Source organism: Canis lupus, chromosome X (assembly GCF_011100685.1).
Source record: "Canis lupus familiaris isolate Mischka breed German Shepherd chromosome X, alternate assembly UU_Cfam_GSD_1.0, whole genome shotgun sequence".
In the NCBI taxonomy this organism is placed as follows: Eukaryota; Metazoa; Chordata; class Mammalia; order Carnivora; family Canidae; genus Canis; species Canis lupus.
In genome coordinates, this window is record NC_049260.1 from 17,035,570 (window position 1) to 17,063,096 (window position 27,527).

A 27,527-nucleotide genomic window follows, 5' to 3' on the forward strand; every position below is an offset into this window, starting at 1 on the left:
GCTGTGACCAATATATTTGACATCTATACTTATGGTTTGCTGCCCACACCAGGGTTCTCTGATATGTGATCAAATTCCCACCTAGTTAAAAACATTTTCCAATAGTTTCTTGGATGGCCTAAAATGTTCACCTTTACACTCATTCTTTAGTTTAAAGGCAGGCTTTTTTAAGTAATGGTCTAGGACAAACTATGTGCCAGAAAACATAGATAATCCATCCCTAGATATGCCCCACAAGAAATACTAAAGGTAAAAAAACAAACAAAAAAACAGGTGACCTATAACATAAATCTAAACAAACAAACAAAAAACAGGTGACCTATAACATAAATCTAAAAGGGTAGTTAGTTCTTGACAAGCAGAGAGAGAGGGAAGGGTATTCTAGAATACAGGAAGAGCATAATAAAAAAAGACAAAGTGTGGGGTGGTTTTCCAGAAAGAGTGAGTACTACATTTTAGCCAAGTAGAAAGAAGCAAAGAATATACACGATAGTAATAGAAGAAACAGAAATATAAGATATGATCAGATATGCAGGACTTCTAATACTAAGATTAAGAATCTGAACTTCATTCTGAAATAGGAAGGAGATATTTTTTGAGCAAGGGAAGCCAAAATCAAAAGAGTCCTTTGGGAAAGCAATTTGGACATTGGTCTATAGAATTATTTGGAAGAGAAGGAATTTGGAGGTGGGATGAAAAGCAAGGAAGAGACTATTCAAAAACCTGTGTGACTAATAACTCCAAAAATTAGCTTAATGTCAGTAGTCATGAAAAAGGAACAGTGGATTTGAGAGTAACTATGAAGACAGATTTTATGAAGCAAGGAAATTGCTTACATATGTTTAGGAGAAGGCTGAGGGAGAGATCAAACCATGGGTTTGTGGTTTTAAACCAAATGGATGATACCATTTACAGGGAGTCAGAATAATAATAACACTAGCCAGCACCTATTGAGCATCTATTATATATCAGTCTAAGTGTCTTACTGTATCTTATTTCATCACTTAACAGTCTTTTGATGATTAAACAAACAACAACAAAGAGAAATAGACTCATAAATACACAGAACAAATTAGTGGTTGCTGGGGCAGGGTGGGGGGAATAAGCAACATAGGTGAAGGGGATTAAGAGGTACAAATATCCAGTTATAAAATAAATCACAGAGATGAAAGGTATAGCATAAGGAATATAGTCAATAATATTGCAGTAACTTTGTATGGTGGCATATGGTAACTTAATTTTGTAGTGAGCATATTGTAATTTATGTAATTGTTGAATCGCTATGTTATACACCTGAAACTAATATAATATTATGTGTTAACTATACTTCAATTAAAAATGTAACTAAGTAAGAAAAAAATGTAAGTAAGTAAGTAAATCAATCAATCAATCAATCAATCAATCAAGCAGATAAACTGAAGTGTAGAGAGGTTAAAAATTTGCTCAAGATCACCTAACTAGCAAGTGGTGGGACAGAATGAGATAGGAGATGTATGTAACTAGTATATTCAACAGTCTGAACTCGAGTACAAATAAAAAATGACTTTACTTTTCTTATCCACGGACTTAAAGCATTTGGCCAAGATCTCATTTTCTACCCCTTTTTCACTTTTTCACATGTTAGGCCAATTTTAAGTTTTCCATTCCCTTTCAATTTTAAGAGCAATTCCAGTAACTAACTATAAATTGCTTTAGAATCAAGCCTAAGCTAGTATAAAATCAGAACTGTAATATCAGATCCAAATCAAACCTCTTTTCTTCCTCCAATTCAGACCTGACCCATGGTCCTATAGCAAGGATGGCGATTACTTGATCCATTCCATTACTCTCTGTTAGCTTTTTTCTTTTCTCCCAGACATCATAGATTACTCCAGGAAGTGTCTTGCTTTTGGAAGTCATGAAGTTAGAAGCAAATTACGATCTTTTTTGATAATATATGCCCTAAAATCCTGTGGGACCAATATCAAACTCTCCTAAGAAATACCCACAGAAATATTCTGTGTTATTATAGGCCTATGAGTTTCACAGTTCTGTAAGCATCCACTTGAGAGTGAGTTGCCAATCTCTGTTTTTTTCCCCTAACAGCTCCAGTGTCTTAAGTAGAGTTCTTTCAAAGAAAATCCTGAGATAAGGATTCAAGTGCAAGTAGTATATTTGGAAGGTAATCCCAGGAAACATTGGCAGGGGAGAAGGGAAGTGAGACCAAGAAAGAAAGGAACCCAATATATGATATGTAATTAACAAAGCTACATCACTGGGCAACTGGGGCTGAGGAAACTCAGGAGCTGATATAAAACATCAGCCTCAAAGTTCTACATGAGATGCGAAGGAGTTAAGGTATTTATACACAAGTGCCAGAGAGTCATTGGCTAAGAGCTATTTTCCCAGTATTTTCAGCTTGCCCTGTGCTAAGGCAGAGAAGCTATTTGCAGGTTCAGAAAAACAAAACAAAAGAAAACAAAACATCCAGGTGAAGAGTACCAATATGTGACTGAAAACAAGCCAGAGCACAAGAGAGTGAAAATTCCTGAATACACCTCACTAGTTCAATAATTCACTAAAATCTTTTTTTAAAGATTTTTATTTATTTATTCATGAGACACACACACACACAGAGAGAGAGAGAGAGAGAGAGAGAGAGAGAGAGGCAGAGACATAGGCAAAGGGAGAAGCATGCTCCCTGCAGGAAGGCCAATGTGGGACTTGTCCCAGGACTCTGGGATCACGCCCTCAGTCAAAGGCAGACACTCAACCCCTGAACCACCCAGGTGTCCCAACAATTCACTAAAATCTTACAAATTGCTTCCTTTATAGAACATCACTTATAGTAAGCTCTTCTCAAATCATTTAAATTTCTTTATGGGTTGGTTGGGGTAATGAGGATGAGGGTCTACCTCTTGTTAAACCCTGAGAGAATGTCTGGCAGTATCTTGGCCCTGATGTTAGAATGGGGGATATTTAATACCTGCTGTCCTCAGTTTGGGAACTTTAATGGAAATTCAGACAACAGAAATATTTTTCAGCCTCCTATTACAGAGGCTTTACCATATAGGAGAAGTAGTAGGACAAACTGAACAGTGGTCCAAAAGAAGAGAGAACCAAAATATATGTGCAATGAAGTAGCACTGTTTATAATTGTAAAAAGAAAAAAAGGAAAACCTAAGTATCTGCTGTAAGAAACAGGTTAAATAATTATTGTGCCTCTACATATGGTAATTTATCAAGTATGTAATACTTTCAGAAAATGAGTCTGATCTGTGTATACTAACTTGAAAAGGCTGCTAAGTAAAACATCAAACATCACATTACCGAATATAGAATAATCTTAATTATTATATATGCATGTGTATATACACACACTCATGTACATATATATTCATGCTTTGATACACACACACATATATATGAAAATGTAAATATATATTCCATCCCTGCCCCCTCCCACAATCCTTTCCCCCTTCTAATGAGGGTTTTTATGTGTTTGTGTCTTTCAAATCCTGAGTCTTTGTAGTGCTGTCCAGAGATAATGGGAGGAAATACTAACTTAGACTAGCTTAGAGACTCTCATTTGATTCACATTAGGCAGAGTGTGACACTACCCGGGGAAGAAAGAAGTGGGCTGTAGTTTGTAAGAGAGAGAGATGTCATGGTGGCTTTGAGGGAGAGAATTGTTTAAAGAATTTTTGGAAATCTTGCTGTTTGTATATGCGCTGACGGGGATGTTATTCCTTACTCCTCGTTCTCTATTCAAGAGGTTTTAGTGAAAGCACACATTAGAATTCAATGTTTTAGGAAGTTAAATTTGGATTCTTTAAAATATGATATTGCAATGAGATCAGTTTACAGTAGTTGCAGAAAGGCTTTGTCTTATTTGTAGGATATATATTATATACACATTTCATATAATACATATTTCATATATATGAAATGTATATTATATATGAAATGAATGCACTTTTATTACATATTATATTACATATTACATAGGGTTAGGGTTACTGTAATACTTTTTATTTATCACATGTATTTTATATGCATAGAAAATATCTGTAAAAATCATTCAACAAATTGCTGATAGCCAGAAATGGTTATTTCTGGATAATTAGGTTGGGTGGGAATGTTGGAGAAGAATCAAAATTTATACTTTAAAATTATAGTTTCCTCTATACAATGTGAATTTTTCACAAGGTTATATTCCTTTTACAACTAAACAAAAACAGGGCAGCCCCAGTGGCTCAGCGGTTTAGTGCCGCCTGCGGCCTGGGTGTGATCCTGGAGACCCGAGATCGAGTCCCATGTCAGGCTTCCTGCATGGAGCCTGCTTCTCTCTCTCTCTCTCTCTCTTTCTCTCTCTCTCAATAAATAAATCTTTAAAAAATAACAAAAACAGCAACAAAGGAAACAAAAAGCATGATCTATTCTAGAATCAACTGGTAAAGCAGTGGTATGGCTGGGCAATAAGTTCTTGAGATGGGAGGAATGTTTTGAGATGAGACTAAAATGGTAACACGAAAAGAGATTATATACCTTCATCTGCCTCATGGAGAGCTATGAACTTAACCCTGTTGGCAATAGAGGGCCGTTAGAGGACATTTTACCCTGATATGATTTGATCAGAGCTGTGATTTAGAGGGCAAAACTTCCCTTCACAATGATTTTCTAACATCCTTTTATTTACTACCTTTTCCAACTGTTCTTTACTTCTTTCATTTTTGGCTTATTCTAGGTTTTCTTTTTTTAAAGATTTATTTATTTATTCATGAGAGACACAGAGAGAGAGGCAGAGACATAGGCAGAAGGAGAAGCAGGCTCCTCGCAGGGAGCCTGATGTGGGACTCAATCCCAGGACCCTGGGATCACACCCTGAGCTGAAGGTAGACGCTCAACTGCTGAGCCACCCGGGCGTCCCGTATTTCTAGGTTTTCTAAGTAACTATATCATGAACACATTAACTTGGGGAGACCTGAATAAATTATGTGTAGTAAATCCTGTAAAAAAAAACTATATACATGGGCAGCCCCCGTGGCTCAGTGGTTTAGTGTTGCCTTCAGTCCAGGGTGTGATCCTGGAGACCCAGGATCTAGTCCCATGTCAGGCTCCCTGCATGGAACCTGCTCCTCCCTCTGCCTGTGTCTCTGCCTCTCTCTCTCTCTGTGTGTGTCTCTCATGAATGAATAAATAAATAAAATCTTTTAAAAAATATATACATAATTATTATTATGATTATTATTTTATTATGTCATCCAGCCTTAATTCATGTCTTATGTATTCGAATCACTGTTTTCTGATTTATTTCAAGGTTGCCAATTATATATTCTTTTTTCAGTATCTCTCAGATCACTCTTTCATTACAATAAAAGTTGACTAGAAGTGTGGGGATGGGTGAAATAGGTGAAGGGAATAAAGAAGTTCAAATTTCCAACTGTTAAATAAGTAAGTCACAGGATGTAAAGTACAGCATAGGGAATATAGTCAGTAATATTGTAATAAAGTTATATGGTGGCAAGGTAACCAGACTTACTGTGGTCATGGTTTCATAATGTATATAAATGCTGAATCACTATGTTGTACCCCTAAAACTAACATAATATTGTATCTCAGCTATACTTCAATAAAAATCTTTTTTTAGTTGTCTGGAGTTTTAAATAATATATCCACCACCATTTATTTATTCTTTTTAAAAAAAGATTTATTTATGAGAGAGAAAGAGAGAGAGAGAGAGAGGCAGAGACATAGGCAGAGGGAGAAGCAGGCTCCATGGAAGGATCTCGATGCGGAACTTGATCCCAGGACTCCAGGATCACACCCTGAGCTGAAAGCAGATGCTTAACTGCTGAGCCACCCAGATGCCCCTTTACTTATTCTTTCAAAGTCTGTGCATGCCCTCCCTTTCTGCTTTGTGTACTGCTATTTGCAAAATCTAATTATGGTTTGTTATCATTGTCTTTTATCAAACAAATTTGGCAAAGGGAGAAGGGATGCACAAATACCAAAAAGTGCCCTCTGATATGTGCTTTTAGAGGCTTGTGCCAGGAGAAAGAGGGGATTCAGAGCAAGAGCAGACTTGTGACTAGAAAGAAGTAAAGTAACTGAAAGGCCTATGTAATGTCAATATGTATTTTCTAATCAGGTAAACTTTCGCAAGTCTTCCATGACCTTCCAAAGCTCAGAGAAAAGAGAATATTTAGCATTAATAAATCAAATTTCTAGCAGACAGCAAAAAGTAGCCATGTACCTGAGGCAAAAGGAAGAAAGCCAAAGGAGAGGTAGTCCAATCTGTTTTGTTTTGAAACATTGAATAGATCCCATTTTTGCTAACAAGAAGGGGAGACCATTTAATAAAGACATTAATCAAACTCCCACTCTTTTTTAAAAAAAAAACTCCCACTTTTTTAAAAGAAAGATCTGCATAAGCTAAGACTTGAGCTATTTAAGAAGCTGTTTTCTCCCCTCTTGAAGGGCTTAATGGGAATTCATTTCACCTTCAATTAAATCCAACCTCAGTGCTTACTGCAGACCAGAGGCTTATCCTAGATAATAATTCAGGGAAGCAAACAAATTTGCTGGATTCTCCTATTAAGAAATCTTATTCTATATTAGTCTCTTGGAGAAATCATAGGTAGAATACTTCCAGAGAAATATAAATGACGACACTTTGGTCCTCATTTACCTTTCTGGGCATGGTGAGCCAGAGATTTCTTGCTGCTTTTTTTCTGTTGGTTGTGCAAATGTGTTCTATGAGCCTGTTTTAAAGCTAGCAAAGGCTTTTCTATTCAGATTTGCCTGTCATGAAATCTGTTTATGCTCATTTCAACCTTCTTAAAAATCGTTTTAGAATTGTCACTGATATTTTATACATTGCTCATGGATATCCATTTCATCTTCAAATGAAATCATCCAGCTTAACTTTTTAGGGGCACAAAATTTGAATAAGGAGAAGCTAGTATTTAAAACAAAACTGAACAGAACAAAAGCATTACTTTGTGACTCATGAGGTTGTGGAGGGGGGCGTTTATGGGTATGGTATCTTCTGGAAGGCTAGAGATTACAAAACGGAAAGTTTAAAAACAAATGTAAGAAAAGAAAATTTTTAAGACTTCCATTTCAGGCTGTAGGTCAGATTATAGAGCATGAATTAGCCTCTCTACTGACACATTAAAGTGCTGGATAAAATAGAAAGGGCATCATCATTGTGTGCTCAAATAAAAGCAGAGAATTAAAGAAGCTCCCTCTGCCCAAAAAAGAGTTAAACCAAAATGGGGGGGGGGGGAGAAGAAATAGATAAGTGGGAAGGAGAGTGCCAAAGTGGCATTCAACCAAGTCTTGGGTCTTTGCCAAGCCTTGCAAATTTTGAGCTTCTTCCTTTCACAACTGCACAAGGTGTGGAAGACAGAACCAGTGTCATTCTAAGTGGAGTTTGCAGTTAGTCGTCCCCCACATATAAATGGTCTCCAAAGGACCACATCCACCACAACTATGGGAGAAAAGTGAATGGAAAATCAAACCCCACTACAGAAGGAGACAGAAAACTTGCTTCTATTGATAAGCAAGTTGACCCTGCTACTAGATGACAGTAACATGAAATATCTCTGAGAATTCACAATCATAAGAAAGTCCTCTCTAGCGTTTACAGTTTAAATTCATACTACTTATATGGTCCAAAAACCTCAAGTGGAAAATTAAATTTAACATAATCCAGGTTTTGTACCACTCCCAGCAGACTGCAAAAACAAATAGAAAGACCTTGATTTCAATTCAGACTTTGAAGAACTAGTAAAAATAACATTCTAAGGAAAATGATTATTTCAGAGTTAAAAATCACAAAATTTATCAGAAATAAAGCACCATGAGTAAGAACCAGAAAAACTAACAGGCAATAGAAACAGACATATAAAACCTGAGATATTAGAATTATCATAGAAACATAGAAGATACTTATGTTTATAAAAATAAAATAATAGGGTGAAAGCAGATATGAAAATAGTCAACTAGCACTTCTAGAAAGGAAAAATATGATCTGGATTTCTTGTAACTTTTCATTTTAAATAATTATATATTCACAGGGCATTGCAAAGGCAGTACAGAGAGGTCCCACATACCCTTCACCCAATTTCACTTAATGGTACATCTTACATAACTATAGTACAATGTCAAAATCAGGAGATTGACCTTGGTATAAATTGTGCATATAGTTCTATGTCATTTTATCAAATTGATAGATTCTGTAACCACCACAGCAATCAAGATTCAGAACTATTCCATTACTACAAATATCTCCCTTTATACTTATAGCTACCCCCTAAACCTCTACCATCTCTAACCCCTGGAAACCACTTAATCTGTTTTCTTTCTCTATAATATGGTCACTTCAAGAATGTCATAAAAATGGAATCATATAGTATGTGACCTTTTGAGTGTGGTTTTTTCCAGTTAGTATAATGCCCTTGAGATTCATCCAGGTTGTTGTGTACATCAATAGCTTGTTCCTTTTTATTGCTGAGTAGCATTCAATAGCATGGATGTACCACAGTTAGTTAAACCATTCAATAACTGCAGGACAATTCTGTAGTTTCCTGGTTTTGACTATTGCAAATAAGCTTCCATGAACAATCATGTACACATTTGTGTGTGTGTGTGTGTGTGTGTGTGTGCATGTGGAGATACAGGTTTTCATTCTTCTAGTGTAAATGTGCAGGAATGTGATTGCTGGGTCACATGGAACAAGTTTGCTTAGTTTTTTAAAGAAACTGCAAACTGTTGTCTAGAATGGCTGGCCACACCATTTTATATACCCATATTTTCCCATATCTTCACCAATATTCGGTGTTGTCAACTATTTTGTCATGAAAATGAAAAATAAGCATTTATTTTAGGTTTATTTGCAAACAAATATTATCTTCAATGTCTGTTCAAGTGTGATCAATACCCATGGGAAGCAGCACAACATCAAGATGAAATGGGAAGGTCACAGATTCTAGAGGTAGAAAATCCAAGTTCAAATCCCAACTGTGCCAATTAGCAGTAACTGAGTAATCTTAACCTAGTGAATCCACATCTTCTTCTCATCTATGAATTCAGTAAGTTTTCTCTATGCTCATCATAGGGAAATTTGAATACCTTATCTAACATTTTACAACATTGTCATGAGGCAAGAATTATAGTTTCCATTTTACAGGGAGATCTCTGACTTCTTTATTGAAACAATAACCTCCCTTACACTCCACATTTCCTTTCCCCTATTTTCCTTCTTCATTGCTCTCTATGGCAAAACTCATCATCTGATATATTTATCAACTTGCATTTTAAATTGGAGTATAATTGAGATACATTATATTAGTTTCAGATGTATAACATGATTTGACATTTGTATACATTGCAAAATTATCACCACATTGTCTATTTACCATCTGTCACCATACAAATTTACATTTTTTCTTCAATTGAGAACTTTTAAAATATAGCAACTTTCAAGTTTGCAATACAACATTACTGACTTTAATCCTCATGCCATACATTACATCCTCATAACTTAATTTTTAACTGGAAGTTTGTACCTTTTAATCCCCTTCACCTATTTCACCCACTCCTGAACCTTCCTCCCCTCTGGTGACTACTCATCTGTTTTTCATATCTATAAGTTTTATTGTTTTGTTTGTTCATATGTTTTGCTTTTTAGATTCCAGATACAAGAACAATCATACAGTATTTTTCTTCCTCTGTCTGATTTATTTCACTTAGTAAAATGCCCTTCAGTTTGCGCTATTGTAAATGGCAAGATTTCATCTATTTTTATAGCTTAGTAATATTCAATTGTGTATATATATCCATTCCATATATATATTATATATATATATAATATATATATATATATATATAACATCTTCTTTATCCATTCATCCATCAAAGAACATTTAGGTTGTTTTCTTATCTTGGTTATTGTAAATAATGCTGCAATGAACATGGGGGTGCATCTTTTCAAATCAGCATCCTCATTTTCTTCAAATAAATACCCAGAAGTAGAATTTTGGATCATATGGTAGTTCTGGTTTTAATTTTTTGACGAATGGCTTTACCAATTTACATTCCCACCAACAGTGCACAAGGCTTTCCTTTTTTCCACATCCTCACTGACATTTGCTATCTCTTCTCTTTTTGATAAAAGCCATTCTAACAGGTGATAGCTCATTGTGGTTTTGATTTGCACTTTCCTGATAATTAGTGATGTTGAGCTTACTTATTCATCTGTATGTCTTCTTTGGAAAAATGTCTATTCAGATCCTCTGTCCATTTATTAATCTGATTGATTTGTTGTTATTGAATTGTATGAATTCTTTATATATTTTAGATATTAACATTTTATTAGGTATGATTTGCCAATTTCTTCATCCATTCAGGAGGTTGCCATTTTTTTTTTTAAGAAAGAAGTACAAATGTTTCAAAAAGATGGGAGGGCACAAAGACCAGGCTTCAAGGATGAGGCTTTAGATTTAGGGGCATGTGATATATACAAAAGTTGGAAAAATTCAGCATCTAAACAGCCACTGCTCTCCTGTGGCCTGGGTGCTCTTCCTTCAGGGCCTCAGAGTCCTGCAGCATCCCACCTGCGGCCCACCCTGGCTTGGCACCCAGACTGCAGAAGGCAGGAGATGCCATGTTCATCTAGGGCCATACCTAGTAGGTTGCCTTTTAATTTTGTTGATGGTTTCCTTCACTATGCAGAAGCTTTTCAGTTTTATGTAGTTCCATTTGTTCATTTTTGCTTTTGTTGCCATTACTTCTGGAGTCAGATCCAAAAGGATATCATCAACACTAATATTGACAAGCTTAACACCTATGTTTTTTTCTAAGAGTTTTATGGTTTCTGGTATAAAGTCTTTAAGACATTTTGAGCTATTTTTTGTGTATGGTGTAAGATAGTGGTCCATCCATTCTTTTCATTTCTTCTTTTGTATATGGCTGTCTAGTTTTCTCAATGCCATTTATTAAAGAGACTGTCCTTTTCCCACTGTATATTCTTGCCTCTTTGGTCATAAATTAATTCATCATATATGAATGGGATTACTTATGACCTCTCTATTCTGTTCCATTGACTACATGTCTGTATTTATGCCAATACCATACTGTTTTAATTACTATAGCTTTGTAATATGGTTTGAAATCAGGGAATGTGATGTCTCCAGCTTTGCTCTTCTTTCTCAGGATTGCTTTGCCTATTTGAGATCTTTTGTGGTTCCATATAAATTTTAGGATAGTTTGTTCTATTTTTGTGAAAAATGTCATTGGACTTTTGATAATAATTGAATTGAATCTGCGGATTGCTTTGGGTAATATGAACATCTTAACAGTATCAATTCTTCCAATCAATGGGAATGGAATATCTTTACATTTATCTATGTTATCCTCCATTTCTTTCATCAGTGTCTAATAGTTTTCAGTGTACAGGTCTTTCACCTCCTTAGCTGTATTTATTCTTAGGTATTTTATTCTTTTTGATGCAGTTGTAAAAGGGATCATTTTCTCAATTTCTCTTTCTGATAGTTAATTGCTAGCGTATTAAAATGCAATAGATTTTATATATTGATTTTGTATCCTGTAACTTTCTGAATTCATTTTTTAGTTCTAATGGTTTTCGGTAGAGTCTTTAGGGTTTTCTATATATAGTACCCTGTCATCTGCAAATGATGACAGTTTTACTTCTTTCTTTTCAATGTGGTTGCCTTTTATCTCTTTTTCTAGCTCTGGCTAGGACTTCCAATACTATATTAAATAAAAGTGGTAAGAATGACCATACTTAGTCGTGTCCTGATCTGAAGGAAAAAGTTTTTAGATTTTTTACCATTGCTCAAGATGTTAGCTATGCGCTTGTCATACATGGTCTTTATTATGTGAAGGTACTTTCTCTCTATACCCACTTAGTGGAGAGTTTTTATCACAAATTGAGTTGCATTTTGTCAGATGCATTTTTCTGCATCTCTTTCTTGAGATCATAGGATTTTTAGCCTTCATTTTTTTTGTTTTTTTTATTTATTTTTATTTATTTTTATTTTTTTATTTATGATAGTCAGAGAGAGAGAGAGAGAGAGAGAGAGAGAGAGGCAGAGACACAGGCAGAGGGAGAAGCAGGCTCCATGCACTGGGAGCCCGACATGGGATTCGATCCCGGGTCTCCAGGATCGCGCCCCGGGCCAAAGGCAGGCGCTAAACCGCTGCACCACCCAGGGATCCCTAGCCTTCATTTTTTTAAAGTGGTGTATCATATTCATTGATTTTTGGATGTTGAACCATTCTTGCATCACTGGACTAAATCCCACTTGATCATGACACATGATCATTTTGAAGTATTGTTGAATTCAGTTTCTGATATTTTGTTGATGATTTTTGTATCCACATTCACCAGGGATGCAGACTTGCAATTTTCTTTTATTGTGGTGCCTTTGTCTGGTTTTGGTATCAGAGCAATGCTGACCTTGTAAAATGAGCTCAGAAGAATCCCCTCCTCTTCAATTTGTACATGTTTAATAAATAACCCTGAAAATATAGTAGTTATTTAATAAATAACCCTGAAAATATAGTATCATGACCTATAAGTTTAGGTTTAAATAATACTAAACTTAAAGTGTCATATTCTCCTCAGGATTCCTGAGTCTCCCTTTGACTACCATGTCAGCCTGTAGTCTGGGATGAATCAGGATCTAAATGCAGAGCCAGATGTCTACAACCACAGAAACCTGAATTTATTCTTTTATAGGAATCTCTTTTAGAGATAAGAAATCTGTATTACAAGTATGTTCTGAAGGAGAGGAAAGTAGAGGGAGAGAGAAACTTGCTTAATGAAGCCAAGAACAGAGTTAAACAGGCATCAATAATCAAACACTGTTCAGTTTTGTGAGTGGTACTCTGATTGGTGAGGCAATAAATAATATCTAGTCCTGATCTTCAAAAAGTGTATAACCTAATTCAGAAAATAAGAACTAATAAATATTTTATGGGGAATTAAATAATTCCCTATTACATGCATAAAACTATAAATCAAAAATATAAGAAAATTCCCAGTATAGCATATGATTATTAACCAGCTGCATATAATTCAGTAATTCCAGAGGATCTCCCAAAGATGGAGTAATTCTTTTTTTATTGAAGTATAATTGACATGTTATATTAGTTTCAGGTTTACAACCTAGAGATTCAAGAATTCTATATATCACTCAATGCTTACCACAGTGATTCACCATACAACATTATTACAGTATTATTGATTATATTTCCTATGCTGTACTTTTCCTAAAAAATGGAATGATTCTTGTGACGTACTGCAGAGGGCTGTAGATTAGGGGACTTTGTTGACTCCTTCAGGTACACAAAAATTATCCAAAGGGGATGCAGCCATGGATAGTTTTAAAGAAATCAATATCTAGACCTTCAACTCTCCTGTGTATTCTGTATTCCTTCCTAAAATTGGTCTGACCAAGAATGTGCTCGCCATCATTCTGCTTTTCCTTTCCTATTTTTGCTATTAGGCTCATACTTCTCCCTTTTATAAAAATAAGCCTGTTTCTCAACCATCCTGAACCTTACTACTGAGTGCCCTGGGTGGGGAAACTTCCTTGGTGCCCAACAAGGGGACAATTTGAAATACTAATTTCATTGTTGTAAAGTGCATGGTTCTAATGAGAGGATAAGATACTTTGCCAAGTTGCAACTTCCAATTCTCTTTCTTCAGCAAAATTGAAAAAAGTACTTAAGTTGTTGGTTGACAGATCATGAAAAGTAGCTTTTAATAATAAAGCACATGTGATTTTTGACACAGAACTCAGAAGACATTCAAAGAATTGAGTGGCATTGCTATACTAAGGTCCTCCCTTTCTCATCTCCTGCATGTGCACAAGCTTGCTTAATACTTACATATATAACATGTAAAACTGGAAAATAAATGATGCTGACTCTTGTCTCATTCTAGCAATAAGTTGCAGTCATCCTTAACATATAATTAAATGAAAAAGACCCATTCTCATCATTAAGAGATGCATTTTCATTGAAACTTTGCATTTTATATTTGATGATTATAAAATTTTGTTAACATATTTATATTTTTTTTCTGGGTATTTACTAATATTTGCAAGTCAGGTTGTTTGGGAATTCTCAAACTCCATAAGAATAATAAGGCTCTCTCACACTCCTGCCACAAACATACTTATTATGGTTGCATTTTAAAGTTCTTTTAAATTTTTTAATGACTAAGAATGGAGATTATTGTTGAAAAGCTTCAATGTATCAATTAAAATTGTCACCAAAGCAATGGTTATAAAGGCTCATCATGCTCTGTGGGGCAAGTATGTGGGTTAACACATGGCACTGGCAAGAGTTAGACATCAGCCAAGGTTTGTAGCCATCTGAAATATTTTCTTTTGTTGTAATTCAGTTTTCCTTAGTCAGTGCCTCATTTCCAGTTTGTTTTGTCTTATAAGTCAGAACTTATTCTCAATCCTATATCAGCTATAGTTTCAATAAAAAGTATGCCAAGACATATCATATTTTGGCTCTAATTAACTTGGGTCCCATGAAGTGCCCTGGTAAATGGATGGAATGACAGAGGTGTCAGGGAATGTACAGACTTGAGGTAGGCTGGTTGGTAACACACAGAGCCACCAAGACAGGCTTATCTAGGCCAGACAGTGACTGCAATTTAATTAGAAAAACAGTAGGGAGTGGCATAAGCATCAATCAAGAATCAAATTTAGACATGAGTGATCAGATCCCCTGTGCTGAGCACAAATCAGAGACATTTAGGGGCTATCCTAAATAGGCAAGGAAACATAATTAAGAGGAGAATCATTCCTTCAAAACAGGGAAGGCCTCAAATTCTGTGGAGGACAAGGTGGGGCCTAAGTAAATAAATATGTTACTATTATAAGGCAAAATATGCTGACTGTCTTAAGAAAAGTTGAGCCAAGTTTTCATAAGGATTTATATATTTTTTTGGTGAAGTCAGAAAAGGGCTTTTCCAAGATGGAACCTTGAGATGGACAAGATGGTTAGGCCTTAACATTTCTGTTTTTAAGGAAAGTTCTGCAATACATTTCTTTTGTGCCCATAATCCTTCACCACTAATATTGTACTTAGAAGCCTGGTAGGAGATCATGGTTTGAGAAGAAATGCTCAGAGAAAAATTTTTCATGACAAAGGTGGTGGAAGCACATTAAGATCTGGAATTTCCAGTTGTCCAATGTTTGGGTAGGCTGTGTAATAGTATAACTATCCTCCAATATTCCTAAGCCTTAAGCTAAAGAGTGATATAGGCAAAAACTTTCATTCATAATTGTTTTGGGGAATCAGGAAAAGGGTTAGTGGTCCATTTTAGGGTTAGCAAAGAGGGAAGAGACCTAGCATTGGAAATGAGACATAAGAGTACAGAGCTGTGCTATACAATACATTAACTACTAGATACATCTGGATATTGAACACTGGAATCATAGCTGGTAACACATGTTGAAATAATATTTGGATATATTGGATTTTAAAGATATAATATTAAATTTATTTGTTTAATTTTGCTTTTCTTAATGTAGCTATAAGAAAATTAAAAATTATCTATGTGGCTTTCATTATATTTTTAAAAATTTTTTTTAAGATTTTATTTATTTATTCATAGAGATGCAGAGAGAGAGAGAGAGAGGCAGAGACACAGGCAGAGGGAGAAGCAGGCTCCATGCAGAGAGCCTGATGTGGGACTCGATCCCGGGTCTCCAGGATCATGCCCTGGGCTGCAGGCAGCGCTAAACCACTGTGCCACCAGGGCTGCCCTTTCATTATATTTTTAATGGACAGTATTAAACAGAGAATGCAGAGAAATGTAGGTATTAGAGAAGAGATGACTAGAAGAAATCTATGCTTACTTAAGAATTCCTAAAGATACTGGGAAATGCTAAGTCTCCCACAATATGGGATATGAACTCAAGTAATTTTGTTTGTTAAATTGACACGACCCTCCCAAAGTTGAAGAAATATGGGACTGCACAGTTAAGGGATTATGTAAATAAAAAATTTTAATCCAATGATTTATTCATATTTTAATAAATGATATAATTTAAAATTTGCTAATGAAAGTTGGAAATAATTTCAGTATTTAAAAAATACCTATATATTCTCATAAATCAAAATAACTATAAAGATGTTTCCATTTCTCTCTTTATAAACACTGAAATTATCCCCTCACAGTTATTCACAACATAACATCTCTGGTAGGAGAGAAAAAACAAGAGGTAGTCAATAAAACAGCTTGATAGGTAGAGTTGATCCTGACCTTTCCCCTCCCTGACTAAAGCAGGAGGTCCTAGAAGAAACAGCATGGTAGAGTCAGCCCTTAGTTCTATAGAAAATAATAAATATTATAACTGTTGCTTATGTCTCTTCTTCCTCTCACCTGGATTACAGTGGTGAGTAGTGGGACTGTTAAAAACAGTGCCATTATTATCTGGGAAAACTCTGAAAAAGAGGTTGTACAATGATGTTTTAGTGTATTTTCCCCAAAAAGTAGCACTGGTTTTTGTATGTAGATATGAAGAAAAGGGTTATAGAGCCAATATTGGAAATCATCTATTATGTAAATCCCCCAGAAAAGTTAAAAGAAATGAGTGTAGAATAGTGGGATTTTAAGTATATTGCAAAAGGCCACTACTACTTGCAATTAATCTATGTGAAAAACTATGTCTGAATTCAGATATAGTTTCAGATTCAGTTGGCCCACCTTCAGTACTTCAGATAGAACCCTTTATAGGCTGGACAACAAGTTGATACTTAGACAAACATCCAGTGTAGATTCTAAGACAACCAACTTGTACTGCTTGGAAATTCTTATATCTAACCTTACAGAAAGGTAGAAGAAATGATGTATTTCATTTCCTTTGAGCTGTTAGAATGAAAAATATGTTCAATAAACATAAAAATATGTTTCAATAAAAAGAAGTTACTGGAAAATGTGTTCAATACTACAATTAGAGTTCAGAATGCATAGCCCATTTTCTATTATGGGATTATGAGAAAGGTCCTACTAACATCATAAATCTCTCTATCCCTTCTTCTTGTTTCCTTTTCTCTGATACTCTTATTTCTTTTTTAAAAATATTATTTATTTATTTATTCACGGGAGACAGAGGGGTAGAGAGAGAGAGAGGCAGAGACACAGAGAGAGAGAGAGAGAGGCAGAGACACAGGCAGAGGGAGAAGCAGGCTGCATGCAGGGAGCCTGATGTGGCACTGGATCCCAGAACTCCAGGACCACGCCCTGGGCCAAAGGCAGGCACTAAACCGCTGAGCCATCCAGGGATCCCCAATACTCTTATTTCTTCATCAACTTCTCTCTCCTACTCCTCCCAGAAATATTCTTTCATAACCCTCAGTCATCCTGGAATATTTTCCTCTTATTTGGCAACGAGTAACCATGACACCTATTAACTGTCTTTTTTAAAGATTTTATTTATTTATTTGAGGGGGGGGGAGAGGGAGTAAGGGTTGGAGTAGAGGGAGAGGAACAAGCTGACTCTGCACTGAGCTCAGAGCCTGATGCAGAGCTTGATCTCAGGATGCTGAGATTATGACCTGAACTGAAATCAAGAGTTAGGAGCTCAAAACAGACTGTGCCATCCAGGCCCCCCAACACCTGTTAACTATCTTTATTACAATGATGTGTGTGTGTGAACTATTTAACACCATTGTTTAATATTTTTCCAAAAAAGTGACTGTAGCATCCAGTTTGGGTTGCCTCTCTGGGAGACCTGCTCCCTTCTTCCTTTCAAATAATACAGGACTACATGGCTCCTCCATGTGGTGCTTCAGTATTTCAGGGAAGGCTGGCTCCATCACTAGCCTTAGTGGGTGGCTCCTAAAGTGAGCAAGCTGATCATAGTGATTCTACCGTCAACTGATCCTGGTCAGTGACTGGACAGTGAGATGTGAAAGGAAATCTTGTCTTCTGGTCAGTTGTAGGGGGATAAATCTAGGAAATGCTTCTTAACAAGAAATAAGAAACATATAAGCACTTTTTTTCTTCCTCTGAACTTAGGTATACAAAAAGGTGATGATGGAGCTACTGGAGCCATTCTACAACCATGAGGGGAGCTACAGTCCAGAAAATAAAGAACAAGAGTTCATGATAAAATAAATCATTGAACAATTGAAATAATAAACTGTGGGGCATCCTATCTCTGGACATTTTGTTTTATGACATAATAAATACCCTGTGCTTAAATAATTTTGAGTTGGGTTTTCTGTTACTTGCAGCCAAAATCATCCTAATGGATGTGACAATGTAGTATGTAACTTTGAAAACTGATGCTGTTTAAATCATTTTATCTGTTCTTGTATGCCATAATAATATTAATAGTTCTTGTTTTCTTCCAGTTTACAAATGGCCTTAAGAAAATTTCCAAGTTTGGGTTTAAAATGGATAATCCAATGAATAAATAAAATTTTAGACTTTTAAGGTATAGAAAACAAACTTTTCTCTTTCTTTCTTTGTCTCTCTCATCAGAAGATTTATTATTCATTTTCTCTGTCCAAACTTCTTTTCCATTTTCCTCACTCTACAGGATTTTAGGTCCATTCTCCTGACTGCTTCATTCTCCTGATCTACTTGCATGGACCCCTGATAGCTGCACCAAATATAGGCTGACAAATATGAGTAGTTGTAATAGGAGGAGCAGCTGCTGCAGATGCTTTCCAGAAAACAAAGAATCAGGGTTGACTATTGGGAAAATGGAAGGGATAGTAAAGCGTGACTCAGTCAAGGTTATAGGTAACATCTGAGTTGTATCTATGAGGATGTCATTTATGTTAATAAAGTATGTAAATATTCAGAGGCTAATATTTCACTAAAAAATTATCAAGTGCAAACAGAACTCAAAGGAGACTATTTGAGAACTCTTACTTCTTTAAAACTTGTCTATCCTCAGAGGAACAAGTAACTTGGACAAGAAAGATTTATAGTCGAGTAATTCCTTAACCTAAACAGATTTATTTCAATTCAACCAGCCTTAATTGCAAGCCTACTTTGAACTCAGTCCTTGATAGGCAGTTGCCATGAGCACAGAAGATAAAAAAGAATTCTCAGGGCTCAGTCGCTTAAGCATCTGACTCTTGATTTTGGCTCAGGTCATAATCTCAGGATCATAAGATCAAGCCCTGCATCAGGCTCCCCACTGGGCATGGAGCCTGCTTAAGATTTCCTCTCCTTGTTTCTACCTCATCCCCCTATTCCCACTCTCTATCTCTAAAAAAAAAAAAAAAAAAAAAAAAAAAAAAAAAAAAATTATCGTCTGCTCTGAAGAAGCTTCAACTTGGTCTTGAATCTGGCTAAAAAGTGCTAACTTGAAGTGTAAATAGGATTGTTTTCAGCAAAAATGGTGAGGTTAGCAGTGCTGATTGAGGGACCAGGGAGTATATCCCAAAGGAGGTGGGATTGGAACTGTATCATAAAGGATGAGTAAGGTCAACAGGGAGGAATGAAACCTAGGTAGGCAGATTTGAATGACACAAAAAGATACTCCTGGAATGACAGTAGAGCTGAAATTAGGTTGCATGTTTTTTATGACATCATCTTTGGAAGTGAGATAAACAATGCAACTCATTTTTTCATCTTTCTTCCCCTGACTTTCTAGCTGTTAGGATTTCTACCATCTTTGGTTATTATTCAGCTCTTCAGTCTGAGAGCTGCAATTTTAGTCTTAATGTCTGCTCTTTGTGTGACAGTTCTTGCATAGAATGCATTCTCAGTCCCTTCCATGGTATTTATCTTGATATGTGGAACAGATGGCAGAAACCAAAGTTATTTCTCTTTATGGACCATTCAAGATATGAGGGACATAGATGTTGTGACATAAGACCGTTAAGACTTTTTACACTGTTTTTACTTTAATCATTTGATGATTTTAAAGAAGTAAGCTATTTTTCCTTATTTATATTTGAACAAATAAGCATAAATAACAATCTATTCTTAGTTTTTTCCTTTTTCTAATTTTTATTTATTTATTTATGATAGTCACAGAGAGAGAGAGAGGCAGAGACACAGGCAGAGGGAGAAGCAGGCTCCATGCACCGGGAGCCCGATGTGGGATTCGATCCCGGGTCTCCAGGATCACGCCCTGGGCCAAAGGCAGGCGCTAAACTGCTGCGCCACCCAGGGATCCCTATTCTTAGTCTTTTCCTAATCAGCTTTTCTAGATTTCAGATATACTGGTATGATTTAACTTATGGATTTAATGGTTGCATTATATTGTTCTTTGGCATTTACTCAGTCTCAATGCACACAGATCCTGGTCTCTTCAACATATAATACACATATGTTAGGTACTACTATTGGTTTGGCCTAAGGGACACCTGGGTGGCTCAGAGGTTAAGCGTCTGCCTTAGGCTCAGGGCATGATCCTGGGACCCCGGGATCGAGTCCCACATCCAGCTTCCTGCATGGAGCCTGCTTCTCCCTCTACCTGTGTCTCTACCTCTCTTTCTCTGTGTCTCTCATGAATAAATAAATAAATAATCTAAAAGAAGAGATTTGTTTGGCCTAGGAAAAACAAAAATGACTTCAGGGGGAGATAAGACATTAAACATACACCTAACATACAATATCATGATCATAAACATTGGTCTAGATAAGACATAAATTTGGGTTCAAATTTGAGATCTATTACCTGATAGTAGTGTGATCTTGGGTAGGTCATTGCAACTCTCCATACATTAATATTCTGATACATAAAACAGGGGTATCAACACTTGCTTCCTAAAATTACTATATAAATTGCTTAAGATAGCATACGTACAGGACTTAATACAATGTCAGGCACAGAATAAATGGTTACTATACTTATTATACACAGGGTTCTATGCTCATAACATGGTCTGGGGAAGTCAAGAAAAGCCTCAAAGAAGAGATATTATTTACATTAGGAACAGAAGAATAAATAGGGCTGCCTAGGGAACAGGGACAGAAAGGATTTTCTAAGCAAAAGGAGCAGCATGTGAGAAGGCATGGGAACCAAAAAAATGGCTTTAGTTCATTTGAGGAACTAAAAGTATTTTGGTATGACTAAAACCCAGGGTGAATGTAAAAGAATAGGAGTCAGGAGAGGAAAGTAGGTAGATGAGGCCAAAGAAGTAGGTGAAGGCCAAAATATAAAAGCTTTTGTGTGCCATTCTATGATATTTATACTTTAACATATGACTGATCAAAAATAACAGAAGAGTTCGGGGTGCCTGGGTGGCTCAATCAGTTAAACATCTGACTCTTGATTTCAGCTCAGGTCATGATCTCAGGGTCATGAGATTGAGCCCCATGTCCTGCTCTATGCTTATCAGGGAATCTGCTTGGGATTCTCTCTCTCCCATTCCTTCTGCCTCTCCCTACTAAAATAAATAAATAAATCTTTTTAAAAAAAGAATAACAGAAGAGTATTAAATAGCATGACATGGTCATATTTTCATTTGGGGTCAAGATGGTAAATGTTAAAAAAAATAATAAAAAAGATGGTAAATGTTGAGGGGAAGTATAATTATCGGGGAGGATGATACTAGGAGGAGAGTGGCCATTAGAATCTAGATATTGCAATAATCCAGTAAAGAAACTATAAGGGATTGAACTGAGATAGTTAATGGGGATCTACAGGAGGAGGAGGGTATGGATCAGCAAGGTGAACAAAAGTAGAACCAATAGGACCTTATGATTTAAAGAAAGGAGCAAGGGTTTGGTGAGAAGAGAGAAACATCTAGGATATTGCTCATCTTTCTAATCCAGAAAACTAGGTGGATTGAGAGGTAATTAACTTACATTGTAATAAGAACTCAGTTTTGAATATGCTGAGCTTGAGGGCTCTGTCATACATTCAAGCAGAAAGATCAATCTGGCAATTCTATAATTCAGAAGAGACAACTAGACTGAAGTTGTAAATTTGTAGTGGTCAAACCTAAATTATCTATGACTTAATTAAGATGACGATCTGTGATAAAGAGTCTAAATCCATTTCTGATGTTTGACTGTTGATAGCTTTAAAGCCTTGCCACACCCTCTTCCCCTGTACCTGAGCAAGTTAGTAAGGCCTTGATGTTTGAGACTTGGTGCCAGGGGGAAATTAAAACTATGCAGGCCCCAGCCCATGCAAGCAAGCCCTTCATTCCAGTGAGCTCCACTACCTTGTAACTATAAATCAAAAGCTAGCCAACCCTCCCTGCTCTTTCAAGTCATTTTTGGACCTGCTTAGGAATATACATTTCTTTCCCTAGAAAGCCTTATTATGTGAATAATAAATCTCTTTCTCATCCTCTTGATGTATATGTGGTATGATGTGTCTCAATATCCAAACCAATTTTAGGTGAGGGGGGTTCTATTCCAACTCTCTTGTATGATAATAATACAGCCAAACTGTGTCCATTATGTAAAGGTCCAAAGTCATTGTGTCTTTTTCATAATATGTAGCTTTTGGATATCTAAGGGATTAAGACCATAGCAAAAGAACTATCTACATATGTGTATGTATAAAATATAACATGGGAAAAAAAAATAAAAAAAAATAAAATAAAATATAACATGGGCAAAAGAGAAGTGGTCAGGGCATAGAAAACCTTGGAAGACAATCAGCAATTAAACATCAAGCAGAAGAAAAGCTCATGAAGAAGTCTGAAAAAGACTTGGCTGAAAACTAAGAGAAGGAATTCAAGCAAGGAAAGGATTTTTCAGAATGAAAAAGAATTCATCAGGATCACATGTTTAACATAATTCAGACTGGTTTAATAGTATATCAGGAAATGACTAATAAAAAGAAAGTATTGGTTGATTTATAAACATCTCTATATGGAAAAGAACAACCTGTCCCTCAAAATTTGGCCATTATTAACCTTGGTCTACTTTACTTTTAGAGAATTGGGTAACTTTACTCAATATAATCATGTAAGCTGCTCTCAGTTTAATGTCCCAGATAACTATGGATATCTGGCTCTCTTCTTAAAAAATGACAAAATAATTGAACAAGTTCTTTAAACCATATTTCATTTAATGATCAAAGATAACAAAGAACCAATAAACACAAATCATTATGAAACCAGAAAATCTGGCTCAAAAGGTATGGCCTGTTGACCAGAAATCATAGCTTTTTTCCTTTCCTAAATTCCAGTCTTATTCCTAGTATTCAATACAAGCTTAGGACCTGCCTACATATCTTCACTTCTAATATTCTAGAACCAATAGAACCAGCACAGACTTGCACCTTTTTTGAGAAATAAGAGTTGCTATAAGAATGGAGTTTCATGATCTGTGTAGGTCCATGAGCTCTAGTTTCATATTATCTTTCAGTCTCAATCAGTATTAGTGGTTGCCTAGAGTTCTAGGTTGAGGAGTACTCTAATGCCACAATGGGATTTGCTGTGTTTTCTGACTTTGATTTTTTTCTACAGTGATTAGAGACTGGTTCTGCCATCTGCTGAGTGACCATGACCATATCTTGCAGTATATGTTGGCTCACAGCCCTACCTTTATACCTAACAAACAAATTCTTCTCCCTCCAGTTTCATACTATAGGATCTGTCCATCTTAGTTTCATCCCAAAGCTAGTATGTAGTTTGTGGTTTTTACACAAATTTCTGTTTTATACATTCTTGAGCTGTCTATGAAATAGGCAAAATTAGCAAGCATCCCTCAAAATTGTGATATGGATCAAAGTGAAAGTTTACAGTTGTTTGTCTTTCTTGTTACAACATGTAGAGATTGTTTGGTTTTGCAGGTTATGATCATTGTCTATGGAATCAAGTAGACTTTTGTTCAAATCTAAGATTGACTACACACAAGCCATGTGATCCTGAGTGACATATTTAACTTATCTGAGACTCAGTCTCTACATTATAAGAGGGGAATTAAAAATACCTACCTTAGAGAGTTTTAAGTGTGTCTGACTGTGTGCGTATATGTGCACTTATGTTTAGTGCAGCACATGGCACAGAGAAACACTTTACAAATGACAAATGTTATAATATGAAAAACTTAGGTGATAATAGCTAAGACTTATTGGATTCATTTTACATATCAGGAAGCTGGAGAAGGCAAGTAAACTTCCTAAGGCCTTGCAGCTAGGAAGGAGTGGAGTTGAGATTCCCAACTGGATCATTTGATTTCCAGGGCATTTCTGTGTGCTGCTGGCTCAGTGCAACTCATTACTACCTTCACTGTCTTCATAGATCTAAGCTGAACTATGATTAAAGAAATCATACATTTACTTCTTGCAGACAAAACTGATCCAGTATGAGTGGGATGTCCTGGTTTATTTACCAGATCCACTCATTCTCTCATCAATCTTGAAATACAATTTTTTAAAAAAGTCAAACTCCTTCCTTTAATCATCAGATTTTTTAAAAGGCTTTTGTAGACTTAGGCCTGGCATTTTATTTTAGTTGTTTCAAAATATATTTTGGAAAATTATTGGACTGCTGAATTTTTCTGATATTTATAGCTTGAAATCCATCTTCTTAAGATGGCTATCTATTGCCTCTCCTGGAAAGGGCAACATTAACATTTCTTTATTTTTAGGTACAGCAACCACTTTCTCAAATAAATATCCACTGAGAGTTAATTCTTTAGTAATGGGACCAAACAAAATAAATTTAAAACCACTAGTCTGTACAATATTTTCAGAAATGTAGTATTTATCAAATAAGTATTCATTTCTTTAAAAACACTGTGATGCCAATGGTTATACCTTATATTCATATTTAATGTATATCAAATATTACCCTCATATAAAGTTAAATAAAATAACTTAAGCACCAGAAAATTGTAATAAAGACTAAGACTTTCAGAGGAGTTCCAAATTGTTTAATAAATTATTTCTCTCAATGAAATTGTTACATTCTAAAAAGCCTCATACTGGGGATTTCCTGGCGACTTTTTTTAAAGTGATTCCTTGTAAGGTTCCACATTCTGATTTTTCATTTTTATCCCACAGCACATAAATGTCATTATTGTGCTTTTTCAGTTATGAAAACATTTATATCATAAAATTACATAAATCACATATACGTTAGATACAGAATTATCTTGAGGTTTGGTGATGACCTTGGGTCATCTTTTAATTGCTTGCAAATGAATTAGTAGATGGATTGCTAGGAGCTTTGCCAGTGGAATGATTTAAAATTCTGGACCATCAAACAAACTTTTCTCAAAGTTTCCTCTTACTCTTGATTTATCACTAAATAAATAAATCTCTAAAGGTGTGGGCTCCTGTCAAATTGTAGATCAGTCTTCAACTATACAGCCACTTGTTATTCAAATCTGTGTAACCAGGGCAATTTTGGTTGTAAATAACAGAACACTCCAAACTAGTTTAAGCAAAAAAAAAAAAAAAAAAAAAAATTACATAACAAACCCAGAGGCAGCAGAACAAACCCTGATCCAGAGGCAGGGCCGGCTACAGGCAACAGTTGGGAGTTGATGTTCAAAAGATGTCATCAAGATTTGATTTCTAGTGGTGCCTAGGTGGCTCAGTCAAACATCTGAATTTGATTCAGGTCATGATCTGGTCCTGGGATTGAGCCACCTGTTGGGCCCCACACTCAGTGGGGAGTCTGCTTCTCCCTCTTCCCCCCTCCCTCCCCTTCCCTCTCCCCTTCCCCTTCCTTCTCCCTTTCCTCTTCTTCTTGCCCCCTTTCCTTTCCCTCTCCTTCTGCTCCTCTCCTGGCCCCTCTCCCTGCTCACGCTCTCTCTCATATAAATAAATAAATTCTTTTTTTTTAATAAATTCTTTTAAAAAAAGAGATTTGATTTCTCTCCATCTCACTATCTCTGGGCCCCTATTTATTTCTTCAGTCTCAGGCACCTTGTTGTACCAGTATGAGGGAAGTAATATGGCCTCTACAGACCCTCATGTTCAAGTAAAGCAGAAAACAATGAATATCTTCTCCCTAGAAACCCTGGGAAAGCCCCAGTGTGTTTGCAGACTTATAGGACCACGGAACCATCATTGAACCAATCACTGTGTCCTGGGGAAATGCAATATGCTGACTGGCATTGTCTTAGCCCCCTTGGCCTGCTAAAACAAAATCCCACAGACTGGGTAACTTATAAACAACAGAAATTTGTTTCTTGTGATTCTCAAAGATGGGAAGTCCAAGATCAAGGGGCCAGCATTGTTGTGTTCTGGTAGGACCTATCTTCCCGGTTCATAGCTGGTGCCCTCTCAGTGTCCTCATATGGTAGAAGTGACAAGGGGTCTCTGGGGGGGGGGTCTCTTTTTAAGAACACTAGCTGCATTCATAAAGGCTCAAACCTCATGACCTAAGCACCTCCCAAAGGCCTCACCTAACACCATCACATTGGGCATTAACATTTCAACATATGAATTTTGAGGGAACACAAATATTCAGATTATATCAGGCTTAATCTTGGCCATATTCTCCATCCTCATGTTCCATTCAGATTCATGGCTATAAACAGGGGACAGGTGAATTCCCAAATATCTTACAAATAAGATAAATAGATGCCCAGCCACCAAAAGGTAGCATCTATACCCTCACTTCTATGCTTTCCTGTGAGTATCTTTAATGCACCTTTCCTCCCATAGGGAGGTCATGAGGTAAAGAATATTATTTCTAAATTCAATTTTTGCTAACAGGTACTCTTTAAGGGAAAAAATACTCAAGTAGCAGTTCCCAGAATACATATTGTAGGAGTTGGCTAATAAGACTCTTCTGTATTCTTCTGCCACCTGTCATCTTGGGATCTCTCACCATTCATTATCTGGTAGCAGGCCTGCAGTGTACAGATGGAAAAGTCACCCCAGAGGGAAGAGAGCTGTTATACTCTACCCCCCTTCTGGTTCCACTTCTGTGCAATGCTAATTTAATCGGGCACATGATTCACTCACTCACCTTAAACTCAAGCCAGACCTCATTCTATTTTTAATGTTTTAATTTTATTATTCACCCACAAATGTATCTATCTCAGCTTAGGTATATTTTTACACAGTCAGAAATATAAGCTAAAGGAAAAGGGTTTCTCTTGTCACTCCTATTCTCTCCTTCCCAGATCATTCCAAATACTTTGCTTTAAGCCATGTATAAGATAACCGCTTTGAAAGCATTAGAAGTTACCTTGAAGCGAGTATTGGAGTGAGTGAATAGCATACTGATTCGAAATCCTAGTGAACATCCAAAATAGCCTTTATAGCAATGCCACTGGAAACAAGGAGTGAACCAGTGGGGAAATGAGCAGAGTCACACGGGGCCAGGTTGGCATGTTTGGGTTACCATTCAGAAATGGAGAGCCATTGGTTTCATTATCAGATTTGTTATGATCACTCTCAAAGTTTACAAAGGATAATGTAGGTTGAGAAGTGGGAACAAGAGAAAGGAAGGTGGTCAAAGCCCAAAGAAGTTGTAATCACTACCTTTGTCTGATAGAAATTCCAAAGCAAGAAACTAGGAGGAGAGCTTTGAAAAATAAAAGAGAGCTGACTTGCAGGTGTATTTGACTGAGGTCTCACACAGTTAATTAAAAT

General features: G+C 36.2%; 1 long non-coding RNA gene across 1 annotated transcript in view; it reads left to right on the plus strand.

The window, feature by feature from the left end:
* LOC119868169 overlaps positions 1 to 18,207 on the plus strand; it is a 42,231-nt gene extending 24,024 nt beyond the window's left edge. Inside the window, exon 3 of the long non-coding RNA XR_005385917.1 lies at positions 18,059 to 18,207. This is a non-coding gene — a long non-coding RNA (uncharacterized LOC119868169). The remainder of the gene's footprint in view (positions 1 to 18,058) is intronic.
* Positions 18,208 to 27,527: the final 9,320 nt, after the last annotated feature.